Here is an 8,632-nt window from a genome sequence, read left to right as displayed (position 1 = left end):
AAAAAAAAAAAAAAAAAAAAAAAAAAAGAATGAGATGGATCTACCTTCAGTGAAATGGAGAACTCACCAAAATATGTCAAGTGAACAAAAAAGCAAGGTGCAAAACAATGTCAAGATCTCATTTACGTAAAAAGCAAAGCAAATTAAACAATCTCCCGAGCCTTTTATTTGTATAAAACATAACATGCACAAAAATGGTGTGCAGAGATAAACACCCATGTGTAAACAGTAGTAACCTCAAGACTCATGGAGAAGAGACAGGATTGGAGTGGGCTGGTAAGATTTGTGTGTATCATCTAATGTTTATAAACAGCACAGTCTCATGTTTATTAGCTTTCTGTGTGTATTACTTGTAAAATATTGCTCTAAGTGAATAACACTCTGGATGACCCTCCAATAATTAAACTGATCAAATTAGTTAAGAGTGAACAGAAAATTAGAGATTTAGTGGTTCCTTAAATACAACATTAAAGTGAGTTTGCCTTTACTTTAGGGCAAAATGAAACTTCTATGTCAAACTGTAAACAATTCTTTTTTGAGACAGGGTCTCACTCCATCACCCAGGCTAGATGCAGTGGTGTGATGATAGCTCACTGCAGTCTGGACCTCTGGGGCTCAAACCATCCTTCCACTTCAGCCTCCCAAGTAACTGGGAATACAGATGAGCAGCACCATGCCCAACTAATTAAAAAATTCTTTTTGTAGAGTCTTACTAATATTGCCCAGACTGGTCTCAAGCAATCTTCCCGCCCAAGCCTCCCAAAGTCCTGGGATTACAGGCGTAAGCCACCACACACAGCCTATAAACAAATAATTCTTTAGATAAACAAAACTTTGGAAACAAAAAACAGGATATGTTGTTGATGTTTAGTGATATATCCCAACAATATATATAATGACAGAGGCTTGCAGAATCAAATAAAATCAAGAGTCACTGCAACAAAGGATTTTCCTTATGTCTAAGGGGGCTTTACAGCAAAATTTTATAAATGATTACATTCTCAAAATATAACATAATACCCTAAAACTCTTGCCAACCCCAAATATTACAATATGAATAAATGCTTACTCACTCTAACACTATCAGGGCCTGGAAAGGACACTGTACCAAGTTTTGAGACATGTAGCATATAGAAATGTAATAGATTGGTTCACTTTGTGATTTAGAGCGAAAACTACATGTAAGTTTCAGGCTTAATATCTTGATACAAGGATACAAGAATTCCAAAGAGTAAAAGGCAAGTGATTTAGCTTTATCACTCACCCATTTCTCCTTCCTTCCCCTCTCTTGACTAAACTTCCAGTCTCACCCTTAAACAGTCTCTTCCATTCTGTCAATCAGTGCTTCTCAGGTCTCCACAGCCCAGTCTTTCCCAGGCTGGGCTACTCCTTCAAGCTTGCTCTTCCTTTCCCTCACCCACACAGTTGTCTACCCTGCTGCCTCTGCTTCTTCTCCATCCAATACTAGCCTGAAACCTAGCTTCCTTACTATTGATGAAACTGCCTGCAAGGGTCATCAAGGACCACCTGATGGACAAAACCAGTGGTCCATCTTTACGTCTTTATCTTTCTGCAGGGAGGAATGAAAAATTTGCACTTTAAGTTCTACTTAAAAAAAAAAAACAAAAAACAAAATACCTTTTGTGCTCACATATACCAACTTCTGGCTATTAGAAACTTTAACAAAGGGCCTCTTGTTTTATGAATATAGACACTAAAAACAGAAAACACCACCTATACCAAAAACTGTACTAGATTTATCTAAAACCATATGGTTTTTAGTATGGGGTGTGTATGTTCAAGCAGAACAAAGGATATCCAAGACAAAGGATATTTTATGTGGGAAGATGTGAAAAAGAACAGTATAAAATAACTCCATACACAGCATTTGAAAAACTACATGAGTGCACTTTGTTTTATTTTTTTGAGACTGCGTCTCTCTCTGTTGCCCGGAATGGAGTGCAGTAGCACAATCTTGGCTCACTGCAACCTCCACCCCTGGGTTCAAGCGATTCTTCTGCCTCAGCCTCTTGAGTAGCTGGGATTACAGGCATGTGCCAACACACCTGAATAATTTTTGTATTTTTAGTAGATACCGGTTTCACCATGTTGTCCAGGCAGGTCTCAAACTTCTGATCTAAAGTGATCATCCCATATTGGCCTCCCAAAGTGTTAGGATTATAGGCATTAGCTACCATGACCAGCCAGTGTACTTCCTTTCTGAAGCATCTTTGTCTTTCAACCAAATTGAAACCAAACGATACAAAGTTAATGACCCTTCTCATTTTCCTCACCCACTTTAACACTTTATAAAAGTTTAGGCCAGCTGTGGCTCATGCCTGTAATTCCAGCACTTTGGGAGGCCAAGGCGGGTGGATAGCCTGAGGTCGGGAGTTCGAGATCAGCCTGACCAATATGGTGAAACCCCATGGTGGCATGTGCCTGTAGTCCCAGCTACTCAGGAGGCGGAGGTTGCGGTGAGCCGAGATCGCGCCATTGCATTCCAGCCTGGGTAACAAGAGTGAAACTCCGGCTCAAAAAAAAAAAAAAAATTTAGATTGAGCTGTGAGCAGTGGCTCACAACTGTAATCCCAGTACTTTGGGGGACCAAGGCGGGTGAATCGCTTGAGTCCAGGAGTTCAAGACCAGCCTAGGCAACCCTGTCTCCACCAAAAATACAAAAAATTAGCTACGTGTGGTAGTTCGGCTATAGTCCCAGCTACTTGGGAAGCTGAAGTGGGAGGGCCTGAGCCCAGGAGACGGAGGTGGTAGGGGGCTATGATCATGCCACCACACTCCAGCCTTGGTGAGGATACAAGGCCCTGTCTCAAGAAAAAGAAAAAGTTTAAATTGGTTACCTTTTCTGTCCAAAAAGTAAAAGAAAGTTTAGAGGAATAGGTATAGATCACAGATCACTTCCAGCTGGAAAGATCTTTGCATATCCATTGGGCTATATATGATTGCAATACTGGTCCAATGGATATACTATGGACACAATGGACAACATAATATTAGGAAAAATATGATAGACGTAAACAAGACTTAGCTGTATGAGCTTTAATCATATGACCTAGAAAGTAAACCAATGGTTGTGAAAATTGAATCTCCCTACCTGTTTCTCAAATGAGTTTCTCTCTCTAAAATTCTGTCCCTTTTCCACCAAGGGTAACATCTAGTATTTTTTTCTTGGAAAAAAGAAATTTAGACCTGTACTGCCCAGTACAGTAGCCACTTGCCATATGTGACTATTAAGCACTTCAAATGTGGCTAGTGTGAATTGAGACTGGCATAAGTGTTACATTTTACATCAAAAGAATGGTATTGTATATGTATTAAATATTACTAAAATTACTTTCACCTATTTTAGATTTTCACCTGAAAATTTAAAAGTACATATGTGGCTTGTATTATTACATTTTTATTGGACATCATGTTAGACACAAACCAAAAGATTAGAACAGAAAAGCTATCCAGTAGCTATCATTCTTCTGTAGTACTAGTATGTCACCAAAAATGGTCTATAAAGTGGTTTTCATGAATCGTTCCAGTAATTTATAAAAAGAAAAAATTAACAGGGTTAAGTGATTTTAATAACAATGAATCTTAAGAATTGGTTTCTTAATAACAATGAGTCTTAAGAATTGGTTTCTTCGATCAAACCAAAAATGTCCTTAAAAGCTCTAAATTCTTACCACTCCTCCCTTCAGGTAAGAACTTAGAGCTTTCAAGGAAATTTTTGTGCCCATTGTGTATCCATTGGACCAGTATTACAATCAATATATGGCCCAAGCTTTCACTTTTGGTAAAGTACCATTGGTCACAGAATACTTAAATTGTTTCAGGGAAATTGAGATGTTTAAATTCAACTTCACAAGAATGTTAACACTGACTGATCCGACAGTTATTCTGGTTGACCAAAGATCCATTGCTCAATGTTAACAATCGGTAGAAATGGGTGTGGCAGTAAAATTCCAGTTCTCTGAGCTGGATGAATATTCAGCAGAAAAGGCATTTCTCCACAATGCAGCAAAAGCAGGATCTCATTGTTTAACTGTCTACTTCAATTGGAGATTACGTGGAACAGCCTGATAGCACTTTAACTATAGTAAGGCCTAGGTTATGAGATCTAGAAAATGAAGTTATCTTGCTATCTGACATTCTTTACTTACAAGATTTAGTACAAGTACTACCAATGGACCATCACATAAAAGTGATGGCATCCTTCATGATTTGATATGTCATGATACCAACACATAATTTATTTAACATCTAGCGATGAAGTTACATCGGTTCATCAACACATTCTCACTATGTGATGGAGGGAATACATTTACAAGACAGCTGAGATATAAAAGTGTAAAATGTGGCTGCAGAAAAAAAAAACTCTGAGAATGTCTGAAACTATTACTCAAGCTTCATTAGTTCTGTAACCAAAGCAGCCCAGCACAAACTTTAAATTTTTCTGGCTACAGAATAAAAAACCTTTTTTTAAGAAAAAAAATCTAGAAATTCTGAGAGGAAACAAATTTCCTTTTGGTCAACAAGCCCTAATACATAATCAATTGTGAGAGAAATGCTACTTGAAATGTAGGAAAGGAGCCTTGGTTTCTAGCTTTAATTTTGCTGTGCACGTGTAACGTGGGTGACATTGTTGAGAATTTGGTAGTTATTTTAGCTCAACCTTCCTTCAGTGCCAGATAGTCTATAAATAATTTTAAGATCCTAGAAGAAAAGACCTACCTACTATTATCATTCTAGCTGGAAGTGATCTGTGATATTTTTTTCTTTTTGGACAAAAAGGGTATGATCCAATCTAAACTTCTACAAAACTTGCTTGTACCACTCAATAACAATGACCATAGGCTACTTTAAGTTGTCTCCTTAGCTCCTCTTTAGAATCTACATTTCCGGAAGAATGTCTACATATTAGTTAGTACAAATTATTATCCCTATATTTTGCCTAATACATTGTTTTGCACTTTTTTGATACCAATACATTTTACTGGATTAATACATCTTACTGAATTAATTGGACAGTACTTGACAGCGATGTGGTTCCTGCCTGCCTGTGCTCTCCAATCTCCAATTCCATTTACAGGACCTGGCTATCAGCCAGCAACAGGCAAAAGTATTATTTCAGCTGTCTTAACTTAAATACATAAATTACAGCATCAGCAACATCCATAATTAAAGAGTTCAGAGAGACAGAATCTAGGGCCTTATGGCCTACCTAGCATTTCCAGCGGCTATCCTTGGCTACACCTTTGTCCTTCCAATATCCCTGGCATATCTATGTAACACAAAATCTGTAAACACCAACGTACTACGGTGTGGTGTTGTATACCTCTAGTCTCGGCTACTTGGGAGGCTGAGGCAGGAGGATTGCTTGAGCACAAGAGTTCAAGGATCCACCTGGGGAACACAGTGAGATCCTCAACTCTAAAGTAAATTTTAAAAAATTACACCAATATATAGATCACAATACTGCTCTAATGGGTATAAAGTGCTATCAGTAAGTATCTCTTGATACATCACTGGATGAATGAAAGCGATGAGTAGATTGAAAGTGACAATGAGTTGGTTTCAAAGCTATATTGAGTATGATTCACTCAGGCACACTCAGTAGATTTTTGTGAGCTTATGGCTCTCCTACTTGTGATTCTCAAAAGAATCCTGTTGGAAACCCCCGAATCACTGTAAAACCTCAGATTTGGCCTTGACAAATACAATTTAGAGGTTATATCTGGTCCCTCATTTGGATATATATTTTTTTTTCCTCATTTGGATATTATAGAAATTCTTCGGTGATGAATGTCGTTTGGTATTTGGTTAATTAAATCTGAGTGAAGTCAAACTTGCATTTGTCTTGTGTCAAGTTCCATTCTATGGCAAAGCCTAATTTAACAGAGATTCCAAGGTTCTTTGCCTCCAAACTGAATAAACTACTAGAACAAGAAACAACTTGAAGCCACCTTATTCCCAGTTCATTAACGTTGACTTTATGGTCCATGCCAGAAAATGAATGTAATTCAATTATCGAAGACACTATTCTAGAATTGTACACATTTAGGAATTCAGATCACAGGCTCAAAAGTTTTAGCAGAAGACCCAGGGAGCTTTTGCCTTGATGCAAAAGCAGCTTTCGAAACTGACTGCAAGGCACTCTATCTACGCTTAATCAGGGCAGCTGAAAGGAATTAAGTTTATTTCTGACCTCAGCACGCCAAAAATCAGTAGGATATGGGGCTAGAAGCAATAACAAAAAAAAAAATTAATTCCCCAATACAGCTTTAAAACCTATTTTCCGTCCTAACTGAAGTACGTAGCCAAACATGGAAGCTCTAAATATTCAGCTTTTCTTTAAAACTGTACATATCACGTAGTGTCTTCACTTGATCTTTCCTCCCTTGTTTTTGCACCATTTAGGTGAGTGAACGCGACCTTCTTGGCAGATGCACCCTACAGTCGGGATGTGGCCTTGGGGCGGGGCTGGCAGATACAAGCAGGCTGGTGAGTGGGAGGCGGCAGGGAGCTGTGACAATAACATTATCCAAATGCCCTCCGACCTTCCGGAGGCAAAAAGTGACCCTCTGGTTCCAGGGACTCGGTGAGTGGCGTGACCCAGAGACGGACATGGACGCGACAAGCCAGGCACAGAACAGTACCCAATGGGACGGAGTTCGACCGGACTAGCCCCCTTCCCAGAGCGCGCGGGAAGACGAGAGGCGGCCTCCATCACAGGCTGCACACCGAGGGCCCCGGGATCTCCAGCAAGCTCAGGCCTGGGACCCCAGCGCCAGCAGAGACAAGGGCCCCGAGTGAGGCAGGCACCTGCTGCGTCCAGAACAAGACCAGGGACAAAAAGAAAACGAATAAAGATGAGGCGGTGGTGAAGGGGCTGGGCATCACCGTACTTACCTTTCCTCGTAGCCCCCACAGCACAGGAAGCCGTGGCCGCAGCTTACCCACCGGCTCAGCTCACGCGCTAAAGCACCGCCCAACCGGAAGCGGCTTTGCGCCCCGCCCTCATCCGGCTCGTCAGCGGCCTCCAGACCAATCATCAGCAAACTCGCCGCTGACGCGTAGCTTCTCCGAGCTGCCATTGGTCCAGCAATCTCATAGCCAGGATTGGCTCGAAAGCGCCACGTCCTCGCGACCGCGCCGAGTTGCGTGGCCCGGATTCCCGCCCAACTCTAGTCCCCGGGCTAGTTGGGACTGCGGGCCCCAGCCCCAGCCCCAGCCCCAGCCCCCTATTGCGGATGGCGTGGGCGCGGCCGTCTGGCCGCCACGTCCCCATTCACAGCTCATGACTCTGCCTCCAGGGCTTCTTAGACTATCCTGCTAGTTATCTTCATTCCCACAAGACCCCCAGGGCGGAACTAATCCGACTGCATCAGTCTCCAACTTTATTGAACAATCCCAACTTTTTATTTTCTTTCAGCGCTGCGCCCTGTACTATAATAGGAGGCTCTTCAGTCTTTGGCATCAGTGTATCTTTCAGCTCCATCTCTCAACACTCCCCCTCATCCTGCGCTCTGGCCACCATCATCTGTGTTTCCTGACAGCCGGTCCTTTTTCATCTCTAAGATTTTTGATCAAGAGGCTTCCTCTGCTAGGAATAAGTGCGTTTTTCTGATTCTCTGCCTTGCCAATAGAAGTCCCAGTTCTGATGTTAGCTCTAGAAGCCTTCCCTGATCCCACTAGGCATAATTCTTACCTTATTTACCATCATAACCGTATATAGCTTCAGTACACTTTGCCAAATCCTGCTTTAAAATGTTGCTTTTCCATCTGTCCTCTTCTAGAGTAAGCTCCTGGGTAGGGATGTGCCTATTCATCTCTATATCTGCAGCTCTGAGCTTACTGCCCAGCTCAGTAATGTTAAGTGAATGGAATGCTCAGAACCCGTTGCATGTCCCTGGTTTAAGAGGAACACAGGAAATCAACCATTTATTTGTTTCGTGTCATGAAATTAAAACAAGTGTCAAATAAAGGCTGCTATAGCTTCAACACAAATGGAATATAAACCTGTGGAGTTCTTAGCACATAAAGCCTGCATAGTTTAAAATCAAGTTGAGGCAAGTAGCAAGCTCATGAAAGAGTTAAGCTCATGAAAGCAAGTTAGTTTCTGTCAGGGTGAAAGGTTTACAACTAATGCTTCCGGCATTCAGACAAAAGAGTGTCAGTGACCCTTGGTGGTAGTCAGAGAAGGCTTCAGAGGAAGATATGACTAAGGCTGTACTAAGATATGACTAAGGAAGTCCCAAATAAACTATTCAGCAAGAAGAGTAATAGGAAAAAGGACAAGAGGAGGGGCAGAGTGGAAGGTAACTTCTCAGGCCAGGTAGCAAATGAGGAAGGTTAAAAAAAAAAGGGGGGGGGTTGGAAGGCCGGGCGCGGTGGTGCACGCCTGTAATCCCAGCAGGCGGATCACGAGGTCAAGAAATCGAGACCATCCTGGCCAAGGTGGTGAAACCCCGTCTCTACTAAAAATACAAAAAATTAGCCGGGCTTGGTGGCAAGTGCCTGTAATCCCAGCTACTCGGGGGGCTGAGGCAGGAGAATTACCTGAACCAGGGAGGTGGAGGTTGCAGTGAGCCGAGATCGCGTCACTGTACTCCAGAGTGAGACT

The 8,632-nt window shown here is 41.7% G+C and overlaps 1 protein-coding gene across 2 annotated transcripts in view; it reads right to left on the bottom strand.

Moving 5' to 3' along the window:
* Positions 1-7,059, bottom strand: part of CALU (calumenin) — a 34,516-nt gene extending 27,457 nt beyond the window's left edge. Inside the window, exon 1 of one of the 2 annotated variants that reach the window (XM_017549509.2) lies at positions 6,919-7,059. The gene's annotated coding sequence lies outside the window, so the exon portion shown is untranslated. The remainder of the gene's footprint in view (positions 1-6,918) is intronic. The other variant, XM_017549510.2, reaches the window with a different exon arrangement.
* Between the last annotated feature and the right edge of the window lie 1,573 nt (positions 7,060-8,632).

This window comes from Cebus imitator, unplaced genomic scaffold, assembly GCF_001604975.1.
Source record: "Cebus imitator isolate Cc_AM_T3 unplaced genomic scaffold, Cebus_imitator-1.0 Scaffold219, whole genome shotgun sequence".
In the NCBI taxonomy this organism is placed as follows: Eukaryota; Metazoa; Chordata; class Mammalia; order Primates; family Cebidae; genus Cebus; species Cebus imitator.
Note: the sequence above shows the minus strand (reverse complement) of the source record. Positions and strands in the feature narration are given on the sequence as shown.